The sequence below is a fragment of the Callithrix jacchus genome, chromosome 6 (genome assembly GCF_049354715.1).
Source record: "Callithrix jacchus isolate 240 chromosome 6, calJac240_pri, whole genome shotgun sequence".
NCBI lineage: Eukaryota > Metazoa > Chordata > Mammalia > Primates > Cebidae > Callithrix > Callithrix jacchus.
In genome coordinates this window covers 11870864-11886235 of record NC_133507.1, presented here as the reverse complement: position 1 = coordinate 11886235, position 15372 = coordinate 11870864, and the positions used below count along the sequence as shown (strand labels likewise).

At 38.9% G+C, this 15372-nt stretch overlaps 1 long non-coding RNA gene across 9 annotated transcripts in view; it reads right to left on the bottom strand.

Moving 5' to 3' along the window:
* LOC118154464 (uncharacterized) overlaps positions 1-15372 on the bottom strand; it is a 924399-nt gene that overhangs the window by 244461 nt on the left and 664566 nt on the right. For 8 of the 9 annotated variants that reach the window (XR_013536616.1, XR_013536615.1, XR_013536618.1 and 5 more), the window contains 3 exons: positions 11121-14755; positions 5214-5338; positions 3479-4016 (listed from right to left, as the gene is read on the bottom strand). This is a non-coding gene — a long non-coding RNA (uncharacterized LOC118154464). The remainder of the gene's footprint in view (positions 1-3478; positions 4017-5213; positions 5339-11120; positions 14756-15372) is intronic. The other variant, XR_013536622.1, reaches the window with a different exon arrangement.

The following is a 15372-nucleotide window of genomic DNA, read 5'->3' as shown; positions in this document are numbered from 1 at the left end:
TTATAGTATACTATTATAATTGTGCTACTTTGTTACTAGCGTTCTCATTAATCTTTTGCTATGTCTGATTTGTAAATTAAATGTATCACAGATAGGTATGTATACATAGGAAAAAACAGTGTATGTAGGGCTTGATGTTATCCTTTGCAGATAAGGAGGGAGGCTACTATGTAGCTTTTTGATTCTCAAATTGCAGTCCTTGTAATTTTAGTGTCCCATAAAAATGTTAATAGTTATCCCATGGTCAAATATACTTCCGTAAAAATTAGCAAAAACACACAAACAAAAAAAAACTGGGCTTCTTTAGTTTTTGCAGATTTGAAGAAGTTAGTATTGAAGAAGGAAAATGGAATGACACGGCTTTGCCTGAACTTCAGAAAGACAAGTCTGCCAGCATTAAGAAAGGTGGCTGGCCATCGATGATAGACTGGACAGGGAAAATGTGGCACATATACACCATGGAATATTATGCAGCCATCAAAAACAATGAGTTGGTGTCCTTTCTAGGGACATGGATGAACCTGGAGACCATCATTCTCAGCAAACTGACACAAGAACAGAAAATGAAATACCGCATGTTCTCACTCATAGGCAGGTGTTGAACAATGAGAACACATGGACACAGGGAGGGGAGCACTACACACTGGGGTCTGTTCCGGGGAATAGGGGAGGGACAGCAGGGGTTAGGGAGTTGGGGAGAGATAGCATGGGGAGAAACGCCAGATATAGGTAAAGGAGAGGAAGGCAGCAAATCACACTGACACGTGTGTACCTATGCAACTATCTTGCATGTTCTTCACATATACCCCAAAACCTAAAATGCAATAAAAAAAGAACAAAAAATAAAATAAATCTACCAGAGGTTCTAAAAAAAAAAATGAAAGAAAGAAAGAAAGATGGCTGGAAGTTGGGAAGAAGACACAGGAAGGGAGAAGTGATGCAGGCCACGGAAATGGCCACAGGGCTGTGAGAAACACCGAAAATGCTGAAGAGGTGAAATGCCAGCTCAGGTGAAATGCCAGCAGTGTAAGAAAGGGAGAAGTCAAAGAGGTTCCATTGTCTTTGGAATGCAGTGGTAAACTCTAAGATATAGGACAGGTAAGGAAAAAAGACAATGAAGAGAAAAAGAAGGAAGCAGAGGAAGAGGAGGAGTTGCCTTCAGTTCCTATTCTGGACCAGAGGCCATTAGATCCCTATTTTACCACTTGGTTGTTCCCTTGAGCTAGTGAAGAGTGGAGCTGTTTTCAAATGATGCCATTTACTACAAGTCTCTGCCCCTGTGTTTGCTCATGATATGGCAGCTTCATCCCAGAACTACTGAGTTAACTATGAAAAAGGCTAATCCCTTTTATTGAACCATATTAACTTCAGAGAGTCTTAGCATTAGCCTGAAATTTTGCTCTGATTACCGTCAAATGCCTTTTGAGTGTGATTCCCTACTTGGAGCAGCAGAGACTAGCTCTGTTTTTTTAATACAAGTGACACCCCTGAACTGACATGAAAGGTACTCTTGCTACTCTTGAACCACCATTTCTGAGACTGTGTCATATAGTTGTATAGCACTCGAAAGTATCCAATAAAATAAAGAGCTAGTTCCGACCACTGATTTTTAGTGATTGAGTTGGTAGAATAATAAATTTGAAAATGTGCTAGAGGTAATGCGTGCTTTGTTGAACAAAGGGCCTGTGGGAGTTTCTGGTCCAGGCTGCCTATTCACCTTGAACCTGTGAAATGACCTACAATGTTATATGAGCAACAGGTCTGACCCACTGTGTATGGTGTTTGTGAAGATCAGTTAATCAAAAATTATATCAGGCTGGGTATGTGGCTCATGCCTACAATCCCAGCACTTTGGAAGTCAGAAGCAGGAGGACTACTTGAGGCCAGGAATCAGAGACCAGCTTGGTCAATCTAGCAAGACCCCGTTCCTATCTTTAAAAATAAAATAATTAAAAATTGTCCAGGCATGGTGGGTCATGCCTGTAGTCCCAGCACGTTGGGAGGCTGAGGCAGGTGGATTCACTTGAGGTCAGAAGTTTAAGACTAGCCTAGCCAACATGGTAAAACCCCATTTCTACTAAAAATAAAAAAGGTAGGCCGGTTGCAATGGCTTGCACCTATAATCCCAGCATTTTGGGAGGCCGAGGCGGGCAGATCACCTGAGGTCGGGAGTTTGAGACCAGCTTGACCAACATGAAGAAATCCTGGACAAAATTAGCCAGGCATGGTGGAACATTCCTGTAATCCCAGCTACTTGGGAGGCTGAGGTAGGAGAATCACTCGAACCCAGGAGGCAAAGGCTGGGGTGAGCCGAGATCGTACCATTGCACTCCAGCCTGGGCAACAAGAGTGAAACTCCCATCTCAAAAAAAAAGGCCAGACGTAGTGGTGCACGCTTATAGTCCCAGCTACTAGAAAGGCTGAGGAAAGAGAATTACTTGAACCCAGGAGGTGGAAGTTGCAGTGAGTTGCGCTCATACCACTGCACTCCAGCTTGGATGACAGAGTGAGACTCCACCTCAAAAAATAAATTAAAAATTATATCAATGAAGATACATCTGCATAATAAATATAAACACACCTCAAACAACCCTACGACAATTTAACTCTTTCGATTTTCCAATATATCCCCTAATCCTGTGGTGTAGGACTGCACACTAGTACTTAAGAGGCAGGCCAGGATTCACATTCAGGCCTTGCACCAGGTGAATTTGCTTCATAAAGCTGAGTACCATTCTCCTTGTGGTGAAATGAGAGTAATAACGTCCAGTTCACAGGTTTACATCTAGAAATACATTATTTAGAAATAAATGTAAATCACCTGGCTAGCATTTCATGAACACAAGTTACGTCTCACCAGAATAGAAAGAATGCAAGAACATTTCGCTTGCAATGGTCAATGAGGAAGGGGCTACTCATTACTCCAGAGCCAACTGATTTGCCCAACTTCATCAGGAGTAAAACAGGTAACACCTGAATCCACGCCTCTTGCCTAGGGGGAGGGGCCACACCTGCTGCAACTTCCTGCAGCACCATTGGGGGAAAACAAACCATACACCTCAAAATACACTTGGCTGTGTCATAACATCAGGGTATTATGACACAATGTAAATTTAAATGACACCGTGTGCTTTAGTGGAGAAGACCAGAGGCATTAGGGGACCTCAGAGTAATTAGCAGCTAATGCAATACAGCCAGGCACAGAGTAACTAACTCCTATGGTCGTCGGCATTTATGCTCACTCGGAGGGCAGCCCCTTTACGTAAATATAAAAGGATAATTACTACTGGGGAAAAAATGAAAAAGGTATTGTTTATTGCGGGGATGAGGAGCAGGGCCTTGAATGTACAAAGCAGCCGGGCTACCTGCAGCCACTTCAAAGAGGGTCAGAGTGTGAAACGCGGGGACTACGCCCCTCCAAGATCTTTCCATGCCCAGCACGCAACAGTAGCAAAGGGACACACGCAGCGGTGGTTACCTGAGCTTCGGTATAGACGCTTTCCTTCGTCTCTTCTTGAAGCATGCACAAAAGGGGAGTGGCTTCAGCCGCAGCCTGTGGAATACACTTTGCCTCGCGACAGGCCTTCCGTCGTTTTGCCACCACTGGGCGCGGACGCCGCGCTTAGCAGAGCCTGTTTGCCAGAGGCGGCTCCGGGGCCCCGGCACCTGCGCAGTTGGATGCGGAAGTGGAGGGCGCAGCGCGGCTAATTGAAAAGGGGGAACACTTTACAAACAAGAAACGCGAGAAGTGTAACGTGGCAAGAACCAGGCAGCACCTGGTGTCAGCGGCTAATTATGTTGTACGGTGGCATGATAGACCGGCGCGTTTAGGGCAACCCGAGCCGCGGCGCCTCCTCTGACACCGGGCTTGGATTACAGGAGGGACCGGCGCGGTGGCGGCAGCTGCCGGGACTCACGTTCCACTCAGATGGACGCATGCACAGATGACGAGCCTTCTTTATCTTACCCTTGCAGGGCTGGGGCAGGAGTCACTTTTGCCACTTACACAGCAATGCCTGGATAAAACAAGAAAAATGAATTCAAAAGCTGTATTGGATTTTAATGTGTTTGAAAAATATTTAAAAAGGAAGAAAGGGAGGGAGGAAAAGACGGAAAGAGAAAAGAACAGTAAAAGAAGAAAAAGAGAAAATGAGTTTTGTATACAGCAATTTCAAAAACATTACATTCAGGTCTATTTTCTATAAGATAAGACATGGTAATTTTCGTAAATGTCCCCCTTCCCACAATTATTACTATTTTGTAAAAATAATAGTGGGGAGGGGGCCTTTATGAAAATTTTCGTGGGCTATGAAGATAAAATTCTATAATAGAAATTAATTCAAATCTCTGGGATGCTCTAATCCATTTAGTCCAAACTCTATTATATATGCCCATATAATAGGCATATGCCCCTCTTTATTCAAGGTTACTTACAGGAAAACTAGCGTTCAGCCAAAAATTTATATTTACAGAAGCAGTTATCAGATTCACACACACACAAAACTGAATAAGATGGAATATTTCATCCAGTCTTTAATGAGTAACAGCTCATGGTCTGTGATAGACATACTGTGATAAACTAACAAAAGTCAAAAACAATTGTAAAAATAGATTAAATTTTACATGAAGAATAAATAAAGCGATATATTTTGAATGGTCTAACGACTAGTATCCTGAAAATGTTCTTGAAAAATCTATGAATACTGAGGAGTTTAGATTTGAATGTAAGTCTAAGGATAGATAGGTAAACCTAAAGCAGTTTCATTGAAAGTGATAGACATTATGGTTAAAAGATGAGGGGTTAAGAAGAAAGGCAGTTCAAGACTTTTGTCTCATTTGCAATACTTGTAAACTGTGTGACTTTAAGCTGCTAACCTAACCTCTCTGAGATTGTCTTCATCTCTAGATTATGAACAGTGTGTCCATTTTGTAAGGTTAGAAGCATAGAACAAAGATGTACAAAAGCTCTGAGCACAGTGCCTTGCATACAGTCATTAGTCAACTGTTTCCTTTTTTAATTCATATGAGTCATAGCAGTATTCAGGAGAAAAGTGAATATCTTTGGCTTTTAAAATAGATATTCAAAAATACCTCAAACAAAGGACTAAGTGCATTAATATATTCTTCCAAGTTCAAGCAACAAATGTAGACAACAGTATCTCTCTCATTTGCTTCAAGATAATCTAAATTCCGTAAGCAGGCATGAGACTTACCCCAAAGTGGATCTATATGAGTGCTTATCCCCAGGGATATCATGTATGTGTAACTCGATGCGTCTGTTACTGTTGTAATTGGGAAAAAGGAAAGCCATCGTTGTGTAGAAAGAAGCTGAGGCTCTCTGCAATGTCAATGAGGTAGGATCAGAATGACATTTCCAGCATAATGTTAGCCAATTACATGTTGGAAATATGTATGCACTGCTCTGAACCACCTGTCATACGCCTAGGTTCCTAATAGGGAACAGGAGGCAGTCACCAAAAAGAATAGTGAAAATGAGGGGGGAAAATGTAAATAAAAAGGTAAGATTGGCTGAAAACAGCAGCATTCAGAAAGAAAGTTCCAAGAAAACTGGCTGCTGAACAGTTTTACAGAGAATCGCCATGGTTGCTCATGCTCTCCATCCGGGTCCCTATTTCTGAGAAAATTTTACGGATGCCTTGCTGACAGCTTAATGAAGGAACACTACAAATCACTGCAGAGGCAACAAGGGGTGCGAAACTAGCCTCTTCCTGTGCTGCCACCAAAAAAAAAAAAAAAAGTCTATGTTCTCCCAATGAGGTTTTTCAAAAATGAATTATGCCATTAAGTGCCAAGAAGAAAATTAGCTATGAGCTTTTAAATTTAAAATGATCCCCTTTTTAATTGTAAAACAGTGGCACTTAACTGCTATTGATCCTGCTGAGACACATTAGGGAACAGGGTCACCATAACTGTTAATATTCACTGCTTAGTGAAAGAGCATCAAAGGACATTTTAATGTCACAGACTTTCTCAGGGAGTTTTTAAAGAAGGTTTGAATCAGTCAGCCTATGAATGAAAAGGACATGAGGTAGACAAATGTAGAAACAAATGTGATAGCAATTTTCTGCTAATCAAATCATAACTCATGATTGATTTTTTTTTTTGGCAAAAGTTTATGTCATATAGATTTCCAAGGCGGGTCGACATTTAAAAGTCAGAGTATATGTTTTCTATAGACTGGGACTTTTTAGATGATCATCCAATAGGGAATTTTTGTTTATTTTTTAACCTAAGTGTAAGAGAGAGCTCTTCTTTTGGGGCAGACCATTTTCACTTTTTATTTTTTTATACTTCAGAAGTCAGGAATGTGAAATGTCAACGGGGGATTTTATTCAGAATGCAAAGTCTTTTCCACTTTTTAAAAAAACTTTTGGACAATAAACCACGAGTGAGCATTCAGTTTTTTTAAAGTAGAAATTACATTTTTAGAGCATATACAGTGGAGGTTTTCTGCTTTTTGCTAGGATTTGAAAATGCTGAATGTGGCATTGTCAACTTCTGCAATGCTGAACTTTACCATATATGACCAAGTTAGGGAGCTGAACAAAGGTGCTTATTATTAAAATGTAAATCCCCCTGTTAGAAACAAAAGAAATGTTTAAAAGATAAATGTACATTTTATTGGACTTAAAAGAATCATGTGTTAATCTATATTTCTCAGATCAATTCTTTGCCGTTTTCCAATAACTATTGCTCACTTTGCCAAGTAATTGTTATTGAATCAGTATTATTCTGTTGATCCTTAATTCAAAAATGTATCATAAATGCCTGCAAAAATATGTTTTAGGGTGTAATGTTTTGGCAAATACTATATTATAGAAATTGAGAAATAGGAAATTGCTAGTTAGACATGAATAATTTCTTTGGTTGGTTTAAACTTTTGATCTAAGAAAACATTTTATGTTTGTGCCATTATGGAAGTGTTCTCTGGAGCACCTGGGAACAGTTTGAAAACTGCTGGCCTGCAGCACATTTTCATTCTGTTATTCATTCGAGGACACTGCACTGGAAACTAATAAACCATCCCAAGTTTTAAGGGAGTCGCAACCTTAGGAAAAGACAGACAGGAAACAGGAAATTCTGATGTGAAAAAAATGTCCTAATAGATTTAAGACCATAGCACTATGGGTGTAGAGAGGACCAGCACCTCTCTGGGATTTAAGAGATGAGAAAAGGGTGCCCAAGAGCATGATTCAGGGGCTGGATCTCTGAGGATGAATTGGTATTGGCCAGGAAAAGTCGACAATCTTAGCATATTTTCAACAAGAGAAAAAAAATAGCAATGCAAAGATGTAAAGCAAAGAGTGAGCATGTGAAAGGCAAGAGGCCAGCAAAGAAAATAGAAGCCGAACCTCATCATGCTGGGGAGGATGTATTAGGCCATTCTTGTTTGCTATAAAATACTCATGACTAGGTAATATATAAAGAAAAGAGGTTTAATTGGCTTATGTTTCTGCAAGCTGTATAAGCAGCATGGCACCAGTTTCTGTTTGGCTTCTAGGGAGGCCTCAGGAAGCTTTTGCTCATGGCAGAAAATGAAGTAGGAGCAGGCATGTCACATAGCAGGAACAAGAGCAAGGGGAAGGGGAGGTGCCACACACTTTAAATGACCAGATCGTCTGTGAAGTGAACTCACTCACTGTGACAAGGACAGCACCAACCCATGAAGGATCTGCCCTCCTGACCCAACACCTCCCATCAGGCCCCACCTCCAACATTGGGGATGACATTTCAACAAGAGATTTGGACAGGGACAAATATCCATATGGTATCAGAGTATAAATGGTATTATTTAAGACACTAGGGGAATCATTAAAGAATATTAAGCAGGTGAAGGATGTGATCAGATTTGTCATTAGCTTTACTAAAGTTACTCTTCTACCAATTTGGAGAACAAACTGGAAGGGAGAAGCTGGGTGTGGTGGCTCATGCCTGTAGTCCCACCATTCTGGCAGTCCAAGGTGGGTGGATCACCTTAGGTCAGGAGTTCGAGATCAGCCTGGCCAACATGGTGAAACCCCATCTCTACTAAAAATGCAAAAAAATAGCTGGGCATGGTGGTGGGGACCTGTAATCCCAGCTATTCAGGAGACTGAGGCAAAAGAATCTCTTGTGCCTGGGAGGCAGAGGCTGCAGTGAGCCAAGATTGTACCATTGCACTCCAGCCTGGGTGATAGAGTGAGACTCAGCCTCAAAAAAAAAAAAAATTGGAAGGGAAAAGCAAGACTGGAGACAGAGACCATAGTTAAAAGGCTGCTGTGAAAACCAGGTGAGAAATAATAAATCCCATAAATAGGGAAGGAGCTCATTGGGTGGAAAGCAGCATTGTCTGAGAAACTAATTAGAAGTGGCAAGAAAGGAGGAGGTAGGGCCAAGAGTGTCTCCTGAATTTCTGGCTTGGTTGGCCATGTGTAGGATCTGCCATTCTGCTATTTACTGTAGGTAGGGGTATTGAATTATTCTGTCATGAAATATCAGGGAAATTGATTATTTAGGATACATAATTAGTTTCATTTGGGACATCAAAATGTAGGTAACTGAATATGTAGATCTGGAATTTAGGAAAGAGATTTAGGTTCAAGTTAGAATGTACAGGAAGAGTTCCTAACCCTAGAAGTCTTCAGATGGGGCTCAGGGGCACTTAAGGTCCTTAACATTCTTGTAAAATTAAGCATTCTTATATATACATGAATAAGGCAGAATTTGTTATGCAAAACAAATTCTCAAAGGGATCAATAACCCTCTAAAAACTATCTATGTGGACAATAAAAGAGAGTCAATGGTGGAATACTGAGCATTATCAATAGTTAAGAAATTGATGTTCATGTTGAATATGAGGTCTTTCACAATTCATGCCCATTTCTTCATGTAAATACATACTATTTTACCAAATCCTTTTTCTTTGAGCAAATAGCTTCACCAGTGCCCAAATAGCTTCACCACTGCCCAGATAGCTTCACCACTGCCCAAAGTACTCTTGTTCTTTCTTGCCTCCAGCCTTCTTCCTCTTAATGACCTGTCAGCTTCTCTCTGCCTATCCTAGTCTTACTCTCCTTCAAGATCCATGAAGATTCATAAGGATTCAGGAAGATTATGTTTTTGTCTTCGACCAACCCAAGTGTCCCTCTCCCTCTAAATTTCAGCAAGACCTTTTATCAGAAATTTTCATTTGGCTCTTAAACAATAGGGCCCTAAATATATTTTCAAAACAAATATACAAATCACATCTTGAGACAGCTGTTGATATGCTATTTTGTATGATTTTTAAATAATTAGTGTCTGTATATGTACATATTCATAATAGTGTCTGTATATGCATATATATATATAAATTTGTACACACACACATAGATGCCTATATTTATCTATATCTATATATCCATATATCTATGTCTATGTGTGTGTGTGTGTATATATATATATATATATATCCTGCCAACTAAATCTTAATCTCATTGAAGTCAATGCCTATATAACATTTCTAATTTTGAGCACATAGTAAGCATGTACATACCAATTGGTCAGGCAGATGAAGAGGAGGATAAATAAAGGAAGAGGTAGCATACAAAATTCGTTAGAAAGAGTTCCAAGATACACGTAAATCTACCAATTTTGTGTCTGCTTTTAAGATATTTGATCTCTATAAAAATTACGTTCTCTGCTTGTGTCATAAGATTGTTATAAAGATTAAATAATATATAGAAAAAAATCTATAAAATTACATTTCAGAAAGAAGAGTGTGTATAAATTAATTATAAGGAAAAAATTAATGATAAGCCAAGGTATTTCCTACTTTGTTTCCTAAGTACTAAGTATAGTTTAAAATAATTACAGACCACTGGAATGATTTGCAGGTATGTGTATGAAACAAACAGAATCACAGTAAAACTTCTAGCAAAGTTTAAACAACTAAGCTACTAAACTTCTGAAATTGTTTAATAGTTCTAGACAGAACAAAATAAAATGTATACTTCTTTAATTCTGGTGATAATAAATCAAACATTCTTGGGCTAAATATATTACTATTTATTCATAAAGACTGTTCAATAAATTTATCAAAAAATAAATTAATGATCAATTGAAATAATTTGTTGAAAGAACTAAGGTGGCTCAATTTAGAGACTCTGCCCAATATTCTAGAATAAGAACAATTTACTTCTTCAAACAATTTTTAAAGTTTAGGTTTCACATAACAGTTTGTATTAGATGTAATGTTAGATATTCATAAAGTAGGACATTACATATTTTTACATCAATCATTGCTGTTTTGTTATTTAGTTAATAAAGACTCAGAATGTACTAGCCTTTGCAATATTGCATTAATGAGAGTAGATCAAAATCTTTATTTCATGTGTTTTTATTCAAAATCAAGTCTATGCAGCCTTACATTTGCATTGCTTTTACAGAAACAAAGTAATTTTGGTTCACATGTATGCGAATTAAATCACTGCCATGGAGAGTGGTTAAAAATGTGTTGGGAAGGGAAAGAGTATGAATGAGCAGAGCAGGCAGGAAGAGGCAGTTTTATAATACTCTCTTCAGAGAGATCATAGAAGCAAATTATAACTAAATCCTGGTCTCAGAGCTGTTGTCCTGTGTAGATTACTCGGGACTGGCCCGAAGGTTGTGAGACAGATGGATGAGCCAAGTGAGGGGCCACCATGTCCATGTATCATGAATTTCCAATCTGCACACATCCCTGTCTTTGCCCTCATAGCGATGAGAAGGCTTTGTGGAACCCGAAACTCACACATTTTGGGAGACCTTCTTGAAGAAAGAAAAATAAATTAATTACAAACACAAAATTAGTTATGAATGGAAATGTTTATTTAGAATAAAGAAAGAAATCACAGCAAGTCATTTGAGACTTAGAAATTCAGGTTCATTCTTGTGTGGTAGCTTCGGACAGTTTACTAGAAATGACTACACAGCAATGGTTCCTTACAGCACATTGGCTTCCTCTTCACCTGGCGGAGCCTCAACCCTGAGCACCTCCAGCAGTCACAGGGACTCATCAAAGAAGGGCATTGTATTTTGTTGGCTTTGCAAGAAATCTGCCTCTATCACCAAGAATCCATAATGAGGCTTTAGCTTCTTACCTTTGTGGTTCTGCATTCGGTTCATTGCATCTTAGAGAGTCAGGCAATGCTTCATGCTAAGGCAACATCTGCACTTTAAAAATCCTTGTCTCCTAATAAAGAAAAAAAGTGTTACCATGGAACAGGCCATGGGCTTGTGATCTTCCCTCCATGCCTGCCCTCCTCACTTTGCATTTTTCATAATCCGTATGAAGAGTTCCACTCCATGGCTGAGGGTTGTAATGCGTGTGTGCAGGTTAGGGGAGGTGTGTTCCCAGTGGCTCACAAATTGATCCTTATGATGTCAAGATCACAGATTAAATTTCCCCAAGTCTGATAGTTTTGCACTGTCTAGTAGTCAAAGGTGGCAGCTGGAGTCCTAGTCACAGAGTTTCAGGTGTGAGGATATGAGTTGATTGACCTAAACCTACTCCCATTGCTGAAGAGAGTCAGGAAGTCACAACACCTCTCTGTCTGTTCTGACAGGTCAATAACATCAAATTTGCACCTCAGAAGTGGAATATTGTTTTAAAAATAATCAAGTTGCTTGGTAGCTGACAGCCAAGAGAGTCGAAGACTGTGATAAGAGTGTGAATTGTCCATTCCAGCTTCCCAGAGAGGAAAACTAAGAAATCAGAGTGAAGAGGTTTGGAAAGCTTCATCTTGCAAGTAGTCAGAAAGATGAGATGGGAGAAGGTCAGACAAAAGACAGCAACAAGAAGCAGAACATCAGAATTCAGTAAGTCAGGTGGAAGTAGGTTCTCAGATATAATACATGAGGCCCATTTGTATTAGATGCAATACTAAATATTCATAAAGTAGGGCAAATTCATTTATACATTAATAATTTTAGTATAAGTATGTACCAAATATTTTGTGGACTATATTTATTAAAAAATTATTGTAGATATGAAATTCAAATTTAACTTGGTGTCTGCTGTGGTTTGAATGCCCCCTCCAAAACTCATGTTGAAATTTAATTGCCATTGTGATTATACCAAGAGGTGGGACCTTTAAGACATGTTTAGGTCAAGAAGAGCACATGGACTCCCAGCTGTTTCTAGATGAGATGACTTCCACTGACTGAGGTCAGTTCTCCTGAGAAGGCTATTGCCATAGGCCTTTAGCAGACAAAGTAACATTCCCTGAGAAATGGGAGAACCATTAATAAAGAAGACCTGAGTTAGACACCAATAGTGTCTACTACTATTGGACTTCATCAAATGTAAAAGCTTCCAACCATCAAAAGCCACCATAAGGAAAATGAACAGAGAGGTCACATACTGAAAGAAAATACTTGTAACTCATGAGTCTGACAAAGAGTTTATATCAATCACATACAAGAATTTCATAAAACATTACAAAAATACTAACAATCCTAATTTTTTAAATAGGCAAATAACTTTTATAGAGAGAATATCTAAAATTATAAAACCGACTGTATTAGTCCTTCTCATGCCACTGATAAAGAAATATCCAAGATGAGGTAATAGATAAATAAAAAGAGGTTTAATGCCCTCACAGTTCCTCGTGGCTGGGGAGGCCTCACAATCATGGCAGAAGGCAAAAGTCATGTCTTACATGGCACCAACCAAGACAGAAATGAGAGCCAAGCAAAAGGAGAAACCCCTTATAAAATTATCAGATCTCGTGAGACTTGTTCACTACCATGAGAACAGTATGAGGGAAATTGCCCCATGATTCAATTATGCCACCGGTCCCTTCCACAACTCTTGGGAATTATGGGAGCTACAATTCAAGATGAGATTTGGGTGGGGACACAGCCAAACCATACCACTGACAATACCAAATTTTGTTACATATATGTTGCTGGAGGAGTGTAAGATGGTACAACTCATTTAAAAACTGACACTTGCTAATAAATAAACAGAAATTATGCCACTAGGTATTTACAGTCCTCACAAATAAAAATAGTATGTCCACAAAAAGTCTTGCACAAAGATATTAGAATGTTCACATCAACTTCATTTATAAATCATCAAAACTCAGAAATAGCTCAGTGTGAATCAACAGGTAAACAAATAAGCAAATTGTAGCATATCCATACTGTAAGTTAAAATTCAGCAATAAAAATAACTACTGCTATATGCAAAAACATATATGAATCTAAAAATACTTGTTGAGTCACAGAAGATAGACACAAAAGAAAATAGAAGCAAAACTATTCAATGATTCTATCATTTGAAGTTCAGGAATAGTCAAAACTAACCAATGGACATACAAATAAGAACAATAGTTGCTTCTGGGGCATAGCAGGGGGTTTGTTGTAAGATGTTCATGGAGGAACTCTACAAGATGATAGAAATATTTTATGTTTTTAAAGAGGTTGTGGGTTATAAGAGTGTATACATTTGCCAAAATGCATCAAACCATGCCCTTACTATCTGGGTGTCTTATATTGTAATGACAGCTATATCTCAATAACTGGTATTCGTTATAGAATTCCAAGGCCTAAATTGGTTTTAGGGATATCTGAATCTAGGACTTCAAATAAGGTCATTGGTCCTGTCTTTCTCCTTTTCACAGCACCTCCCCAGCTTGCCTCTTCTTGCCTTTGTTGACTTTATTCTGAATGTGCATTTAGTATACACCACATAGCCGTATGGAAGTTCCTGCAAAGACTTTAGGAATCATGAGGTAATCCACAATGCTAAAATTATGAAAGGACAGAAATGCTGTATTGACTGAACTTATTCACATAAGAGAAAAAAACTAAACAAATTGCAATTCTCACGTTAATTGTGCATCATAACTTTCTAGTCTGCTGAAGCTGTTCTTGGCAAACTGAATCTTAGAGTTCACGTAAGTCATAGCTTGTCTGATCCACAGAGGTAAATGGCCGAATTGGGGATTGCCCTCAGCCAGTTTAAGAAAATATCCTTATGTTATTTAGAGTTGCACATTTATCAGGACATTTATTGCTGTTTTATGAAAGTCGTGATAAGCTTTAAAAATATCACAGCCAGAGCTTTGGAGACAGACACATTATTGATTTTGCTCACAAAGAGGTCACGTTGTGAAAATGGAACAGGTCTGAGTGGGAAAGGTGATGGCTCAGAGTTTCATTTCAGATGGAATCCTGTTGCATGACAAAAAAGTAAAGCTTTGTCTTTTACTCCACTCCTTTTACAAATATGATTTGACTTCCACCTGCTTCTCTTCCTGCAAATGTTCGATGAGTTTTTCCAGAAACCATTTGCCCTGCAGTTCCCAAATAGCATCGTCAGATAATTTTCTTCCCAGGCCTTCAGCCAGCTGGAGATAGGCTCTTTTATTTCTGCATCCTTTTTTTCAACTAAAAGCTAATTTTATACAATTTCTCTTTACATTCCCTAACTCAGAAAAAAATTGCTTTTTTTAAGTTCTGTGATAGTTGATTTAAGTGTCAACTTGACTGAATTAAGAGATACCCAGGTAGCTGGGAAAACATCATCATTCTCAGTGCTTCAATAGGCACTGACTGATTCTCTTCTGCTGTAAGAAAAATCCAGGTGGTTTAGATTATTATTAGAATGATTTGGCTGCTCAGGTGTGTCTGTAAGGGTGGTTCTAGAGGAAATTGACATAGGACTTGATTGACTGAGTGGGGAAGATCCTCCCCCAATATGGTGGGCATCATCCAATTAGCTGCGGTCCTGAATGGAACAAAAAAAGCAAAGAGCAAATTAGCTCTCTCTTCCAGAGCCTGGATGCCCCCAAATGACCCAAGACTTAAAATATTTACGGTCTTGCCCTTCACAGTGGAAGTTTGCCCATCCCTGACCTATGCCGTCACCTTCCTCTGTTTCCCTTCACAGTGGTAAATCTCCAGTCTTCTCTTTGAAATGGAAGTATCATACCAGGAGTATCATTCCCAGCTTAACAGGGAAACTAAATCATGTCATGTGGGGCTGGCCATATTTATTTATCCTGTATGTTTTTGATACAGAAAAGTGTGTCATGAGAAGGTATCCCCCATATCAGTTAAACTTGTGATTTTCTTCTACCGACACCTTAATGATGCTTACGGTCAAAGCACGCCAGCAATACTCTCCATCCCACCTTCCTGTCCATCACTCTTCCCCTCTCCATCAGGCCCCAGTGGAAGTTAAGTATTTATACACATATAAGCATGTTCTAATTTATACATGATCTCTCTCAGAAAAGTTTTTTTTAATCTCCCGTGTAGGTTAACAATAAAAATGGTATAGAAAATTCCTGAAAAAAACACAAAAATATATTTATGAGCATTGGAAAATTCTTGAGAAGTCAA